Source organism: Aedes aegypti, chromosome 1, assembly GCF_002204515.2.
Source record: "Aedes aegypti strain LVP_AGWG chromosome 1, AaegL5.0 Primary Assembly, whole genome shotgun sequence".
NCBI lineage: Eukaryota > Metazoa > Arthropoda > Insecta > Diptera > Culicidae > Aedes > Aedes aegypti.
The window spans coordinates 140,697,616-140,712,398 of NC_035107.1; the positions used below are offsets into that span (position 1 = coordinate 140,697,616).

The window sequence follows — 14,783 nt, forward strand, 5'->3', positions numbered from 1 at the left end:
CTCCGAATCGCAGTATGGTAAAGTCATGCCCATACGTTCTGGGACACCCTATAGGCACGTTATCAATTTCGATTTTTTGCTAAAATCGACACAGCCTAATGCCTAGGGAAGTCAAGGAAATTTCCATTACGAAAAGATCCTGGACCGACCGGGAATCGAACTCAGACACCTTCAGCATGACTTTGCTTTATAGCCGCGAACTCTAACCACTCGGCTAAGGAATATCGGTTCAGATCATGGCTGACAAGCACAAATTTAAAAGATTGTTCGAGTGTGAGGGCAAGCTCACCTCTTGTTCTAAATTATGAAAAAATATATGTAGGTTTGATATTTTTGAAAATGACTCTTCTTATGAGGTTTTGCAACGAAGCACGGGGCAAGGGTGCCACTCATATGGGACACATGGGTAAAATGCATTTCATCTTCTATATTATTAAGTATTAACTTTGGATTTGGACTAATCCAAGAAGCCTGCTCTCTCTTGATAGGGATGTTATGCCAAGAAGAAGAACACAACGAAAAAGAAGGCCCGATATAATGGAGATTTGTGTCTACCGGGAAAAGGTCCCACCTTTTATCTGAAAGCCGGCAGTGGAATGAATGGCACGCTCGCGTGACATAAACCATTGATACCCGAGTTAAGTCTTTGAAAGCAGAGGTTCATTATTTCTGTTCCCACTACTCCTACTGGCTCCCCGCCTAGGCCCAGGGGCAAGTGTTGAATTGGAATACGTCAGACATGGAATGGTATCGATTTTCCTTAGCCCTGATGAATGCCAACTTTTCTTTTCATTGTATTTATTGTATAGGGAAAAAATCCGTTACGTTGCTTTTATGTTTCTTTATCGTTTTCTCGTCTGCTCGAGCGCTATCAAAAAATAACATTGGTCATCTGAGGATTACTTGGCATGTGCTTTCGTATGTGAAAGACTATTACAAAAAAATAAATTCCTGAAAAGGAATTTATTTATTGCATTGAAATCTATGAAAGCAATGGCATTTTAAATTTAAACCACTCAAGAAAGTTTTGATTTCAGGCAAGTAAAAGCATATGCTGTTGCAAGAGGGAATAAGAATCTAAGTTGGTCTGGATCTGGGAGGGAGAAACCAATACAAAATTTCTGTACGTCATAGTGAGCCGGGATTCTGCTGTCACGAACTGTCACTGTGAGCCCACCCAGGTAACATTTGTAGCTGAATGACAGTTTATTCAGCTGAAAAGGAGCTGTATAAACAGCATTTTAGCTGAATAAGCTGTTATTCAACTACGAATGTTACTTGGGCAGATCTCAAACATTGGACTAACATGGAAAAAGCGCGTAACTGATTGGAACACAATTTCGCTTTTCATCGAAAGTGACAAAAATTGAATGAAAATCAATTCATGCACATATTGCAAGTAATGCCACGTGAGCACCTTTCAACTGATTGAATATGAAGCATTGAAAAACGCATCGTTTTACATTTTCCAATGAAAATTAATATTTAGTGCATAGAAAACTGTGGCCCTTTTTCCATGTTTGTCAGGAAAGATCGAAAGTACACAACAAAAGAAAACTAGCAGTTTTCTCCAAGCCTGCCTTGATTGTTGTTGGCAAGCTGGAGTTATCTTGCAGTTCAAACAAACGTTGTTCTATATTTCGTGTGTAGTATCGGTGCCTCCCTCCCAGGTCTGGATCAACCATGATATGTTGGTCTGACATAAAATGGTGGATATTGATATTTTAGAAAACCGAAAAAGAAATCAACGCATGATTAATTTTTCCAAAACTACACTCAAGACATGTTTGATCAGAACAGTCCCAATTTGTGTGAATTTTACTTAATTTTGTGTAACTTTGTTTAATCCTTTCAGACCGACTTTTGGATTCTTTACGCATGGATTTAAGTTTTTTGTTCAGATGTGTTAAAAAAGATTTTTTGAAATGCAGATGGTTAATCAAAATGTTTTAAAATATCGATGTTCGAATAAATATCAATAGAGTATGGGTAAACAGTACCGTAAAGTGACCAGACGTCCCGGATTTGATCAACCTATCCCACATTACTAAGCATCCCGGAAACGACCCGAATTGAAGAGATAATCAAAACAATGGAATTTTGTACTTGAAACATGAACAATGAAATTGTATTCATTATTATATGTAAATTCAAAATTAATATACTGGACGGTTTTCTTCATGGACCAACAAGATTCTAATCACGATCAGGACCAACCCCGGGTTTTAGTCAGTATCTTAACAGAACTTTGTTACTTGTTTTTAATTATGAATCGTGGTTTACGGCTAACCAGCCGAGTGGAAGTTTAACAACTATCGAAAAGATAAACATTACATATACTTTGCAATTTGATTAAATGGACAAATTGATGTGAAGTTTTGCGAAAAAGTTACACGTCTTCTCAGTGAGAATCGAACTCACGACTCCCTGATCTATAATTAGGGCGCGTTACCCCTACGCCATGAGAGGACTCATGAGCGTAGAAGTTAACCTGAATTCGATTTGAGCTCAATAGTCACGTGGTCCTTTTGGGCAAAGTGCACCTCTTTCGGAAGAATTAGATGCCCATTGCCCATCCAAACACAACGTTTCCTATTTATATCCAATGCCTAGCCTGAGAGCGCATATTTTTATATGTATTAAAATTGCACACCACACTAGCCTGCCACTGTGCTGGCTGAGGTTTCTATTGCGTGGGCTTCCAATGGTTCCGCGACGTTCTCAAACCCACACAATAGAAACCTCAGCCAGCACAGTTGCTGGCTAGTGTGGTGTGCTATTTCAACACTTACTCTTACACTTCTTTTCAAAAGTTTACAAATTGTGTCCCACATTAAAGCTAAATATGTCTGGTCACTCTGCAGTAGGGCGATTCAAAATTCAAAAAAGGTTGAATACAGTGGGGATTCACTCGTTGGGGGACATTATCGACGTCAGAATCTATCACGCCGCGAACATCGATTAGGACCACTACCTTGTGACGGTTAAAGTGCACCAAAGACTTTCCGTTGTGAACAACATTCGGTACCGACACCCGCCACGGTACAATCTGAAACGACTCAAGCTACCCGAAGTCGCAACTGATTACTAGAGATGGTCGGGTTTGACATTTTTCAAACACGAACCCGACCCGTACCCGACTAATTTTATTTCTTCAAACCCGGACCCGACCCGAACCCGAGACAATAATTGTAAATCAAACCCGGACCCGACCCGAACCCGAAAAAATCTTGCTGTTCAAACCACCCGACCCGAAACCCGAAAAAGTTTTCAAAGAAAAACCCAAATAAAACCCGAGTTGGAAACGATGATAAATTCACCGTTTCTGATGCATACGAAAGCTTTTAGATTGTTACTCTGTTCACAATTCTCATCAAACCCAATCCAAACCCGACTCAACTCGACTTTGTTCAAGCCCGAACCCGACCCGTACCCGAATATTTTGTAGCCTTCAAACCCGACCCGAACCCGAAATATTTTAAATTTTCAAACCCGAACCCGACCCGAACCCGTCGGGTTCGGGTTCGGGTCGGGTTTCGGGTTTGAAAACCCGAGACCCGACCATCTCTACTGATTACGCGCAAAGCCTTGAAGCAGCGTTGCCGGAAGAGGGAGAGCTCATCGAAGCCCCTCTTGAGGACTGCAGGAGTAATCTCAAAGCAGCCATTAACGCAGCGGAGGTACCATTGGGTTCGTGGAAGGAATTCGACGGAATGGTTGGTTCGACAAGGAGTGTCAGACGGTTTTGGACGAGAAGAATGCAGCGCAGGCGACTATGCTGCAGCAAGGCACCCGTCAAAACGTGGAACGATACAAACAGAAGCGAAGACAGCAAACCCATCTATTCCGGGATAAAAAGCGCCGCCTGGGAGAGTTGGAGTGTGAAGAGATGGAGCAGCTGTATCGTTCTTAAGAAACACGTAAGTTCTACAAGAAATTCAATGCATCCCGCAAAAGCTTTGTGCTGCGAGCCGAAATGTGCCAGGATAAGAATGGAGGTATCTTGACGGACGAACGTGATGTGATTGAAAGGTGGAAGCAGCACTACGATGAACACCAAATGGCGCAGAGGAGGAAGACCAAGACAGCAGGAGGAATGGCTTCATCAGTACGGCGGATGAGGGAAACGTGCCAACTCCCACAATAGGTGAAGTTAAGGATGCTATCAAACAGCTCCAGAACAACAACGCAACTGGAAAGGATGGTATTGGAACAGAACTTATTAAAATGGGCCCTGACTGGTTGGCCACTTGTCTGCCACTTGATTGATAGCCAGGACCTGGGATACAGAACAGCTACCGGAGGAGTGAAAGGAGGGAGTGATATACCCAATATACAAAAAGGCTGACAAGTTGGAGTGTGAGTACTATCGAGCGATCACCATTCTCAACGCAGCCTATAAAGTGGCAAGCAGATTTATGGGAAGTTATCAAGCCTGTTTTGTGACGGGCGATCGACGACAGACCAAATCTTTATGTTGCGGCAGATCCTCCAAAAGTGTCGCGAATATCAAATCCCTACGCACCTCCTATTCATCGATTTCAAGGCGGCCTATGATACCATCGACCGCGAAGAGCTATGGAAGATTATGGACGAGAATGGTTTTCCTGGGAAACTGACTAGACTGATCAAGGCAACGATGGATAGTGCACAGTGCTGTGTGAAGATATCGGGTGTTTTATCGGACCCGTTTGTAGCACGCAAAGGACTTCGACAAGGCGATGGTCTTTCCTGCCTCCTGTTCAATATTGCGCTAGGTGTTATGAAACGGGCGGGCTTCAACACGCGGGGTACGATCTTCAATCCAACCAGTTCATCTGTTTTGCTGACGACGTGGACATTGTCGGAAACACGTTTCAGGTGGTTTCTGAACAGTATACCAGGCTGAAACGTGAAGCAGATTGGGTTGGATTGAAGGTAAATACGTCAAAGACGAAATATCTGCTGGCTGGAGGAACCGAGCACGCATTGGCAGACGCGTGATGATCGACGGGGATGAGTTCGAGGTGATGAACGAATTTGTCTACCTCGGATCATTGATAACGTCGGATAACAACTGCAGCAGAGAAGTTCGAAGACTCCACAAGACCTTGCGGTCTGGTAAACTTCACTACCGTACTAAGTGTACCATGTACAAGACGCTGATGAGACCGGTAGTCTTCTACGGGCATGAGACGTAGACAATGCTCGAAGAGGACATGCAAGCGCTAGGAGTTTTTGAACGACGTGTGCTTAGGACGATCTTCGGTGAAGTATGTGAGAACGGCGTATGGAGAAAAAGAATGAACCACGAGCTTGCGCAACTCTACAGTGAACCCAGTATCCAGAAAGTCGCCAAAGCTGGTAGGGTACGATGGGCGCGACACGTTGTAAGAATTCCGGACAACAATCCCGCAAAAATGGTGTTCACCTCAAATCCGGCCGGTACAAGACGAAGGGGAGCGCAACGAGCTAGGTGGTTTGACCAAGTGTAGCAGGATCTTGGGGGAAGGAATGTTAGTGTGTAACCTTTGCTATTTGGAGACCGTGTTTGCCTCTGCATTTCCACAAAGGTTACTGGGAGGGATGTTTGTTAATGGGGAGGATCGTTGGGTCACAGGATTCACTTTGATAAGCGATAAGACCAGGTCCGTCACACTCGTGCTCAGATTGGGTACCACTTCTAGTACTGCATTTGGTCCCTCGGTAGTGCAATAGGTACCCAAGATTGACAGATCGCAGTACACTTTTCACGGCATTCTAGATTACCTTATGAGCCATAAAATTTTGGGCAACTGCAAGGGACATGGAGGTCTTTAATTTGTCTTTGATTAGACCATGATAAATAATTATTTGTGAGATATAAACATGCTTATATGTAAATATAATATTTTCATTTGATATGAACAATATCTATTTAGAGAAAAATTATGCCGACACTTGAGGTGACGAACCTTTCAAAGTTTTTTGAATAAAGTGAACCTTTCGCAAATCTTCACTTGTACTGTCGAACCATTCAAAGTTTTTTTTAATTACAAAAATAAAGGTAAAAGTAGGAGTTTTGAAAAAAAATTTAGACATAAATAATTTATGAATCAGAGTTTATGTCGACACTCACAGTGACGAACCTTTTAAAGTTTGTTGAAAAATCATATTTTCGTCTCATCGTTGTAACGATTAAATGTGCAGTCATACATATTTTATAGATTATAAATAGCAGCATGAAACGAGCTCACCAATTGATCCGTCAACCTTGAGCAGCAACATTCCACTTTCAGCTTCACTCGTTTGCTCGGCTATATAAAAGTACTCAGAGAAAATAGGCGCGCGACGCGAGAGGGAAACAACTGACGACTGCTCGGGCTTTCTTGATGCACTGCCCAGGAGTGTCAACGTCGAAAGATCAAAAAGAACTAATCGAACGCGGCACTTTTTCACTTTCACTCGACCGACGCGCGATCCTGCCCTCATCGCCGGCTCCCGCAGGAGCAAGTGTCAAGGTCGAAAGATCAAACACAACTCATTACCATGTTGCCGTTTCGAGACAAGTTCAGATAAAAAGCTGATATTCATACATTTTAATATTGCACTTATCAAGAGCAGATTTTGAATTTTATACGATTTTTTTCGCTACCTGTTTGTTGATGGTGTTACATTTCTAGAAGCTCCTCTTATCAGTTTTGCAAAATTGTGTTATATCTGAGCGATTTTGTTGTTTGAAATTAGTGCTAGATCATAAAGTAAAAACAATAAGGATCCTAAAAATATGTTTATCATTGCCGAAACGATAAATGATCAGATAATCACTTATTTCAATGTAAATTGTAAACTTAGGCATACGAAAGTTGAATAGAAGCTAAAAACCCGATTTTAGCTGTGGTTGTTGTCTATCCAAATGATATTTGACATAAGTAAATCTGAAATGAATTAGTTTTATTTATATTAAAAATACCTGAAAAGCTATGATTTCGTAAATTATATTATGTGGAGAGAAAAACTATTCGAAAATTGGTAAAAAACATTCATTACTAGTTAAGTTCCTAGATAAGAATTATTTTTCTAAAATCAAAAATTAAAATGTAAAAGGAGATCGTAGTAAGCCTTGCGGTCGCAAATTTGCTTCTGTCACGCATTTTCTCGAAAGTAGGTTTTCTACATTTTTTTGAAATTTCTCATCGTAATAAGCTGTTTTTCATCACGCCAATCTGTCATGGAACGGCCTACTTTCCTGCACTGAAGTATGCATGTTTTGAGTTGCGTAGTGAATCATAACACAACAATTTCTCAGAAATTGTAAAATAATAGTGTATGCATTCCTATATAATTTCTGATACCCTCGAGTGGTCTTTTACGAGATTTCAAAATATGTTGTACGTAACTCGTTGCAGAACTCGATTTTTACAGCACTCGTCGTAATTATCCTACTCGGCAAGCCTCGTAAGATAAATTTACGACTCGTGCTGTAAAAATCATCATTCTGCAACTTGTTCCGTAACTACTATTTCCTTTGGGCTGATATTCAAAAGTGTAGTGAACTTAATAGTTTTATTCAAAAACACTTGTGGAAATGAATACTTTCGTGAAATCAAGAAAAGCAATAATACAATTCGCCTACGCTGAGCTGAACGAAGTTGTAACTGGTTACAAAACAAAACCGGCAAAAACTTTCATCAAATAAGAATATTTATTTATTTTTTGATTAACAATAATTTTTGAATAATTCGTCACCACAGGTTTTTCAGCCAGACCCGGAACCCTGTGGAAGTGCTTATTGAACTGACCTGAGAAGCAGGCTGTCCCAGTGGGGACATAATGCTAAGAAGAATAAGATCCACGATTTTCAACAGAGATGTCTTAGCCAATGCTTTTCTCAGTTAGTTCATAACTGTGGAAGATTGTTCCCTTCAGCTTCATCTGTATTTATCCTTTCGAATGAGCGTCAGCTGATTATCGAGAAATTTAGACTAGAAGAGTTCTCTGAATTTACCAATAACTTTTGGTTTAACAACAGCAATTTCTCCATTGTATCACGCATAACTCAATTCAATTCACATTGAATGAAATTACGCGACATTATTCCGTGCCGGACATACCAATGCAGATAGACCGGGCTTATTTGGGAAACATTTTTTCTCTCATGTATACAGAGATGGAACGTCTTGGTCGCCGGTATGTCTGATTGGAAATTTTATGCAGCATGCATGCATGTGAATTGTGGATGCTGTGCTGGTTGCTTCGACCGTTTGTTAAACTATGTATATTCGCATTCACATACACGCTCGAGGGGAAAAAGGACATTGCTGCATGCGGAAGAAGAGTGCAGATTTCTCTAAGGATGCATTTTTACGCATGCTTTGCCGGTATCGTATGAAAAACTAGCCGGTTGGATGTCTATACTGAATGCCAAAGCAGGCTGATATTAGTCCTTATTGCAATGATTTACAGCTTGCATCTACATGACTAAGTAAAATGCATTGACACCGTTCATGGAACACTTCTTCAAATCAGCTTGAAAGCTTGATAAAATGATGTGTTGAGGTGAAACAGTTTGGAATCATACTTCTAAGATTGCACTAAAACTTTAAAAGGCACTAACCATCCAACAACAGCGTACTTTTTATGTCGTCTTTATGCACAACCAGAAAGCTTAAAATAAGAAGCTCAGAAACGCGCATTGTACCTTCGTGCTGTGCGCGATCCATTAATTACATTAGGGTTTGAGGGTGGAGGGAGGTTCTGAGATTTTTTACGCGCCATACAATTTATTTTTAATTTTCATACAAAAAATATTACCATGGGGGGAGAGGGCCCAAAAATGTCTTACGTAATAAATGGACAGCCCCTGTGCGTACACGAATTCTCTCTGCTCTTGGAAGTTTTATTTTGCAATTTCTCATCGTAATAGGCTGTTTTCCATCACGCCAATCTGTCATGAAACGGCCTACTTTCCTGCACTAAAGTATGCAGTGCGGGAATTGTCATTACGCAACTGAAACCAGTGATGTAATGATTCATTACGCAACGCTTCCTCACTACGCAACTGTTTTGAGTTGCGTAATGAATCATAACACAATAGTTTTTCAGAAATTGTAAAATAATGGTGAATGCATTCCGATTTAATTTCTGATTCCTTCAAGTGATCTTCTAAGAAATTGCAAAAAATGTTGTACGTAACTCGTTGCAGAACTCGATTTTTAAAGCACTCATCGTAATTATCCTACTCGGCAAGCCAAGTAGGATAAATTTACGACTCGTGCTGTAAAAGTCATCATTCTGCAACTTGTTCCGTAAACTACTATTTCAGTGCTAAAATTAAAAACGGTACTTTTCAGTGCTACTAAAACAGTACTTTTCAGTAATATTTGTTCTACTAGTAATCCCTTTACGATCCTTGTTTAAACTCGTGGCTTCGATTTTTCGTTGGACCCGTTGGCTAAAGCTAGCGGTGGTAATCCTTTTTGACACCGTCTTGGGAAAAAAAAACCTCTTAGGAGCTCTTGTCTTCTTTCGTCTATCCACTAAACATGGTTGCAACTACAAACAAAACGAAGGGTAAATCTCTGAATTTACAACTTCCTTCCAAAAAAGTGGGATTTAAAACTGTCACTAAACTGTCGTGGCAAGAATAGAAGAAAGGACGTTTCTCCGGAATGCGAACTTTCTTCCAAGAGTGAAATGAATAATGTTGATAATTGCATCGAAATGAGCAATCAGTTCGATGCTCTAGACAAATTTTCCTAACACCAAATCGAAGCAGTTTCTAGCCCAGGCTCAGTGCCACTTATCGTGGTCAGTTGTTCCGAATTTGGAGGATTTAGACAGGAGATCTTGAACTCCATTAGGGGAATCAATGTTTCCTTCCAAATCGCAAAGAAAGGAGACTGTCGCGTTTGGCCGGAAACTCTTAAAGATCGCGAATTTCTTCTCAAACATCTTGAAGAGAAGAAGCACAATTATTTTACTTATGACGACAAAACTGAACGTTTGTCCAAAGTCGTCTTGAAAGGTCTCTCAAGTGACTATAAGTCACCTGAAGAGATCAAAAATGTAATAAATGATTTACTTGGATTTTCCTCAGTCCAAGTAATCATTATGAAAAAGAGAACCCAATCTGGCATTGTTCGGAAAGGGCTTTCTCAAGAATAGTTTTAGTTCACTTTAACAAAAAAGATCTAAATAATATTAACGCTTTAGAAAATGCTAGACTTATGTTCGATGTCCGTGTGATATGGGAACATTTCCAGAAACCTGGAGGAAATTACCAGAACCCCACTCAGTGCCGTCGGTGCCAAAAGTGGGGTCATGGTACAAAAAATTGTCGCATGGATGCTAAATGCATGATTTGCGGAGGTTCTTCTCACGCTAAGGACGTCGGTCCAGTGAAGGAAGATACCACCAAGTTTATATGTTCGAATTGCGGGGGCAATCATAAGTCAAATTTTTGGGCTTGCCCTTCGCGTAGGCGAGTCGTCGAGGCTCGTGCCTATCAAATGCACAGTAATATCCGTTACGATAACGGTCATTTCCGGAATTTCCCTGGTATAGTATCGAACAATGCTCATTTTTTAGTTAACGATCGCTTGATTAGGAATCATACCCATCAGGTAGATCATAAACATGCTCATTAACAAACTAATTTTAATCCGTCGGGTAGCCGTTCGAATCTTTCAATTTCGAATGTATCTACCCAAGATAAATCCTTTGCCGATATCGTAGCAGGTAATTTGAACTCCTCCCCTATTCATACTATGAGTACCCATTCTAATTGTTTTAATTCAAATGGAAAAAACGCTGCCGCCACCACAGAAAACTTCTACTCCGCCTCTTCGTCTACCGAAAATTCTAACAGGAAATCATCAGATAATGTACCCACTTCAAGTGATATGTTTGCCTCTGATTTTAATTTTCTAACTGAACAATTGAATCTAATGATTGATGCAATGTTCAAAGCCATTACTATGACTGAAGCAGTCCAAGTTGGTGTAAAATTTACAAATCAAATTGTTATTGGATTACGTTTTTCTAATGGATCCAAATAATAATTGAAATATTTTAAATTGGACTGCTCGTTCTTTGAATGGTAAAGAAGATGAGCTACTTAACATTCTTACATCTAATAACGTGCATATAGCAGTTATTACTGAAACGTATTTGAAACCTGGATCCAAACTCAAAAGAGATCCTAACTTTTTTGTTTATCGTAATGATCGATTTGATGGGGCATGTGGTGGAGTTGCAATCATCATTCATAGGAGTATAAAACATCAACTGTTTTCGTCATTTAAAACTAAAGTTTTTGAAACCTTGTGTGTTTCTGTAGAAACACAGCTTGGTAAATATACTTTCATAGCTGTCTATTTGCCTTTTCAATTGTCTGGACAGCAAGTTAATTTGCTCTAAACTGAATTGCGAAAATTGACTCGCAATAAGTCAAAATGTTTTGTCATTGGTGACTTTAATGCCAAACATCGGTCATGGAATAATTCTCAAAATAATTCCAACGGCAGAATTTTATTTGATGAGAGCTTTTCAGGATATTTCTCAATTCAATACCCTGATAGCCCTACATGTTTTTCCTCTTCTAGAAATCCTTCTACGATTGATTTGGTCTTAACCGACTCTAGTCATATTTGTAGCCAACTGATTACTCATGCTGATTTTGATTCTGATCATGTGCGTGTTACATTTCAAATTAACCATGAAGCGATTCTCAATCCTATCAGCTCCACTTTCAATTATTTTCGAGCCGACTGGAATATATATAAAACATATATTGACTCTAATCTTGATGTTAACATTTCTTTACAAACAAAACTTGATATTGACAATGCTCTTGAAACTTTAACAAATTCCATTGTGTAATCCAGGAACATTGCAATTCCAAAATGTGAAGTAAAATTTGAATCCGTGATTATAGACAATGATCTTAAACTCTTGATCCGTCTTAAAAACTTGAGGAGAAGGCAATTTCAACGCACTCGCGATTCTGCTATGAAAATTTATGGCAAAATTTGCAGAAAGAAATCAAGAAACGTTTTGCACAATTAAGAAACAACAATTTTGAAAATAAGATTTCTCAATTGGACCCTGGCTTTAAGCCCTTTTGGAAATTATCTAAAATTTTGAAAAAAAAAAAACCTCAGAAGCCAATACCGGCATTGAAAGATGAAAACAAATTATTACTAACTAATTGCGAAAAAGCTCAAAAACTTGCTATGCAGTTTGAAAGCGAGCATAATTTCAATTGAGGACTTACTAGTCTAATTGCAAATCAAGTTACTCATGACTTTGAAAATATTCTCAATCAAGAAAACGTTTTCAAAAATTCCTGGGAGACTGATTTGGAAGAAGTAAGAACTATTATAAAAAAAAATCAAAAATATAAAAGCTCCTGGCGATGATGGAATTTTCTACATCCTCATCAAGAAACTTCCAGAAAGTAGCTTGTCATTCTTTGCTGATATATTTAACAAATGATTTCAATTAGCATATTTTCCTGACAAATGGAACTATCGAGAAGGAAACCATCGAATCTATATCGAAGGCAAAAAACTAAAAAAAACATACCTCTTTCTCCTACTAACAATTATGCCCCCACTGGAATAGAGCTTGCTTCTCAGCTTATTTTGTTTATGAGCACTTCGATAGTTACTAACTGAGAGCGTTCTTTGCCAAAATTACCATTTCCGTACTATTGCTCTAATAAATGAACTTGAACTGGTGAGCTTGTTCGCCCCCCACATGGGAAACCTGACCTACTCCTAAGACCGGGACTATGAATTAGCTACGCACTTTATTACATATTTAGCTAAGGAATGTCGTAAAGTACTTAAACTGGATTATTTTGCTGCTGAACAATGTTGTATGTAAGTCGCTTACGTATCACAAAGTTTCAATTCACTTGCTATGGTGAAATTGGATTTTGATCCTTGAATGTAGGCACCTTTACTCTTTCATAATATACTAAATAGCTACATACACTACTTACTTTTGTTGAACCGGTGTTGGCAGAGCGGTCAGTTATATCCAGTTAGGGTTGGAAAAATATGGCCACTTAATGTGTACTTTGCGGCTTTTCACTTCCACGTCCCACTCGATAACGTGCGGCTTCCTTTTGTCTGTGTGTATTTCCTGGTTTGCTTTTTCTTCACAGCGACGTCACATTCATGCAACGAGCTAAGGTGACGGCAAACGTGCACCACTTTTCCCACTAATCCACTTAATACGGAAAATAAAAATCAATTAAGCTGCCGCACTCAAGACGCAAGAGCACTGCTGGGAAAATTTCCTATTCTCCCCAAACATTAAACCCGTGCTTACAGTGAAACCTCCGTGATACAAACATAAGAGTCGTAATCCTCTGCATATATGTGATTATTATGATCCTTAATACAGCGAAATAATCACTTCAGCTCACGGAGGATTCACTGTACATCTATTTTCCGAGCTATGCAAGCCTTCATTCCTTCAAAGCTACCCCACGATGATTCACTCTATTCAGTCCAAGGGGGTCAAAGGTGAACAATTTTCACACTTTTCGTCAGCCTTCTACGGTGCGATAGCGATTTTCCCTATGGGCACTCAAATTCCGACGCTTTACTACCGTGTACAATCTAGAAAGCACTAACCAACATCAACTGTATTCCTCACTAAGGAGTTATACCTCCGGAAAAGCACGTCCTTTACCGATGGGAACAACACTCGAAATGCACTGCCCTCCGTCTCGGGTCGGGTTGGAAAACACAAAACATTAGAGCCGTCGCCATGCCGAAAGGTACATAAGGATAATATCCTTATATTATATGGCAGGTTTATGTATGAAAGTACAACTTACAACAGAACGGGGAAACATTGGGATGGAAAGCCAAAGGAAAAACTTTTATCTAAATACATGGGTAGATATCAGCAAAAGCTTATAGGCATAAAAGCTTCCTATGGTAGTTTTGCTATGCATAAGGCATTAGGGTTCACCCACCGTATTTAGTAGCCTGGCTTAATTGGCCTTTTATTAGTTACTTTATTAGTATCGTTTTAAACATTACATTGATTTCTAATATCTAGGTGTTCTATGTTAGACAGTACTATCATCCTAATTTGGTAAAGCTAAATTAAGTTTTTATTTTGCCCCCTTAATCTGTCATTGATTTCAAAATATTTAAAAGCTTTTTTTTATTCAAAACCAAGAAAATTTACACAAAACTGTGTTCACTGTATTCTATTCTCCAAAAAAATCATAGTGAACACATTTTCATCGATTTTTTTCAGTTTTGAACAGAAAAACTGCTATTGGTGTTTCGATGATCCTGTGATTACGATAGGAACATTAACATCATCTTCTTCTTCTTCTTGGCATTACGTTCTCACTGGGACAGAGCCTCTCAGCTTAGTATTCTCAGCACTTCCACAGTTATTAACTGAGAGCTTTCTTTGCCAAACTTGCTATTTTCGCATTCGTATATCGTGTGCCAGGTACGATGATACTCTATGCCCAGGGAAGTCAAGGAAACTTCAATTTCGAAAAGATCCTGGACCGATCGGGAATCGAACCAAGACACCTTCAGCATGACTTTGCTTTGTAGCCGCGGACTCTAACCATTCGGCTAAGGAAGGCCCTTGAACATTAACATATTGTTAACAATATATTACATTTCATTTGCCGTAGCAGTTCAGAATTTTTACAGGTGAATTGATTTCCCCTGATTATAAGAGAAAAAAAACGCTTTCAATCAACTTAACCTAAGCATAAACCGCCCATAACTGCATATATGTAACATTCGACAAAAGTAGGTATTGAGTAAATTGAA

The 14,783-nt window shown here is 39.4% G+C and overlaps 1 protein-coding gene across 5 annotated transcripts in view; it reads right to left on the reverse strand.

The window, feature by feature from the left end:
* The window catches only part of LOC110677718, a 54,767-nt gene extending 41,029 nt beyond the window's left edge, over window positions 1-13,738 (reverse strand). The window contains exons 1-2 of one of the 5 annotated variants that reach the window (XM_021848911.1): window positions 13,643-13,738; window positions 12,968-13,197 (exon numbers count right to left, since the gene is read on the reverse strand). The gene's annotated coding sequence lies outside the window, so the exon portion shown is untranslated. Of the gene's footprint in view, window positions 1-12,967; window positions 13,268-13,299 lie in introns of all 5 variants that reach the window. The other 4 variants (XM_021848900.1, XM_021848907.1, XM_021848916.1 and 1 more) reach the window with 4 other exon arrangements.
* Window positions 13,739-14,783: the final 1,045 nt, after the last annotated feature.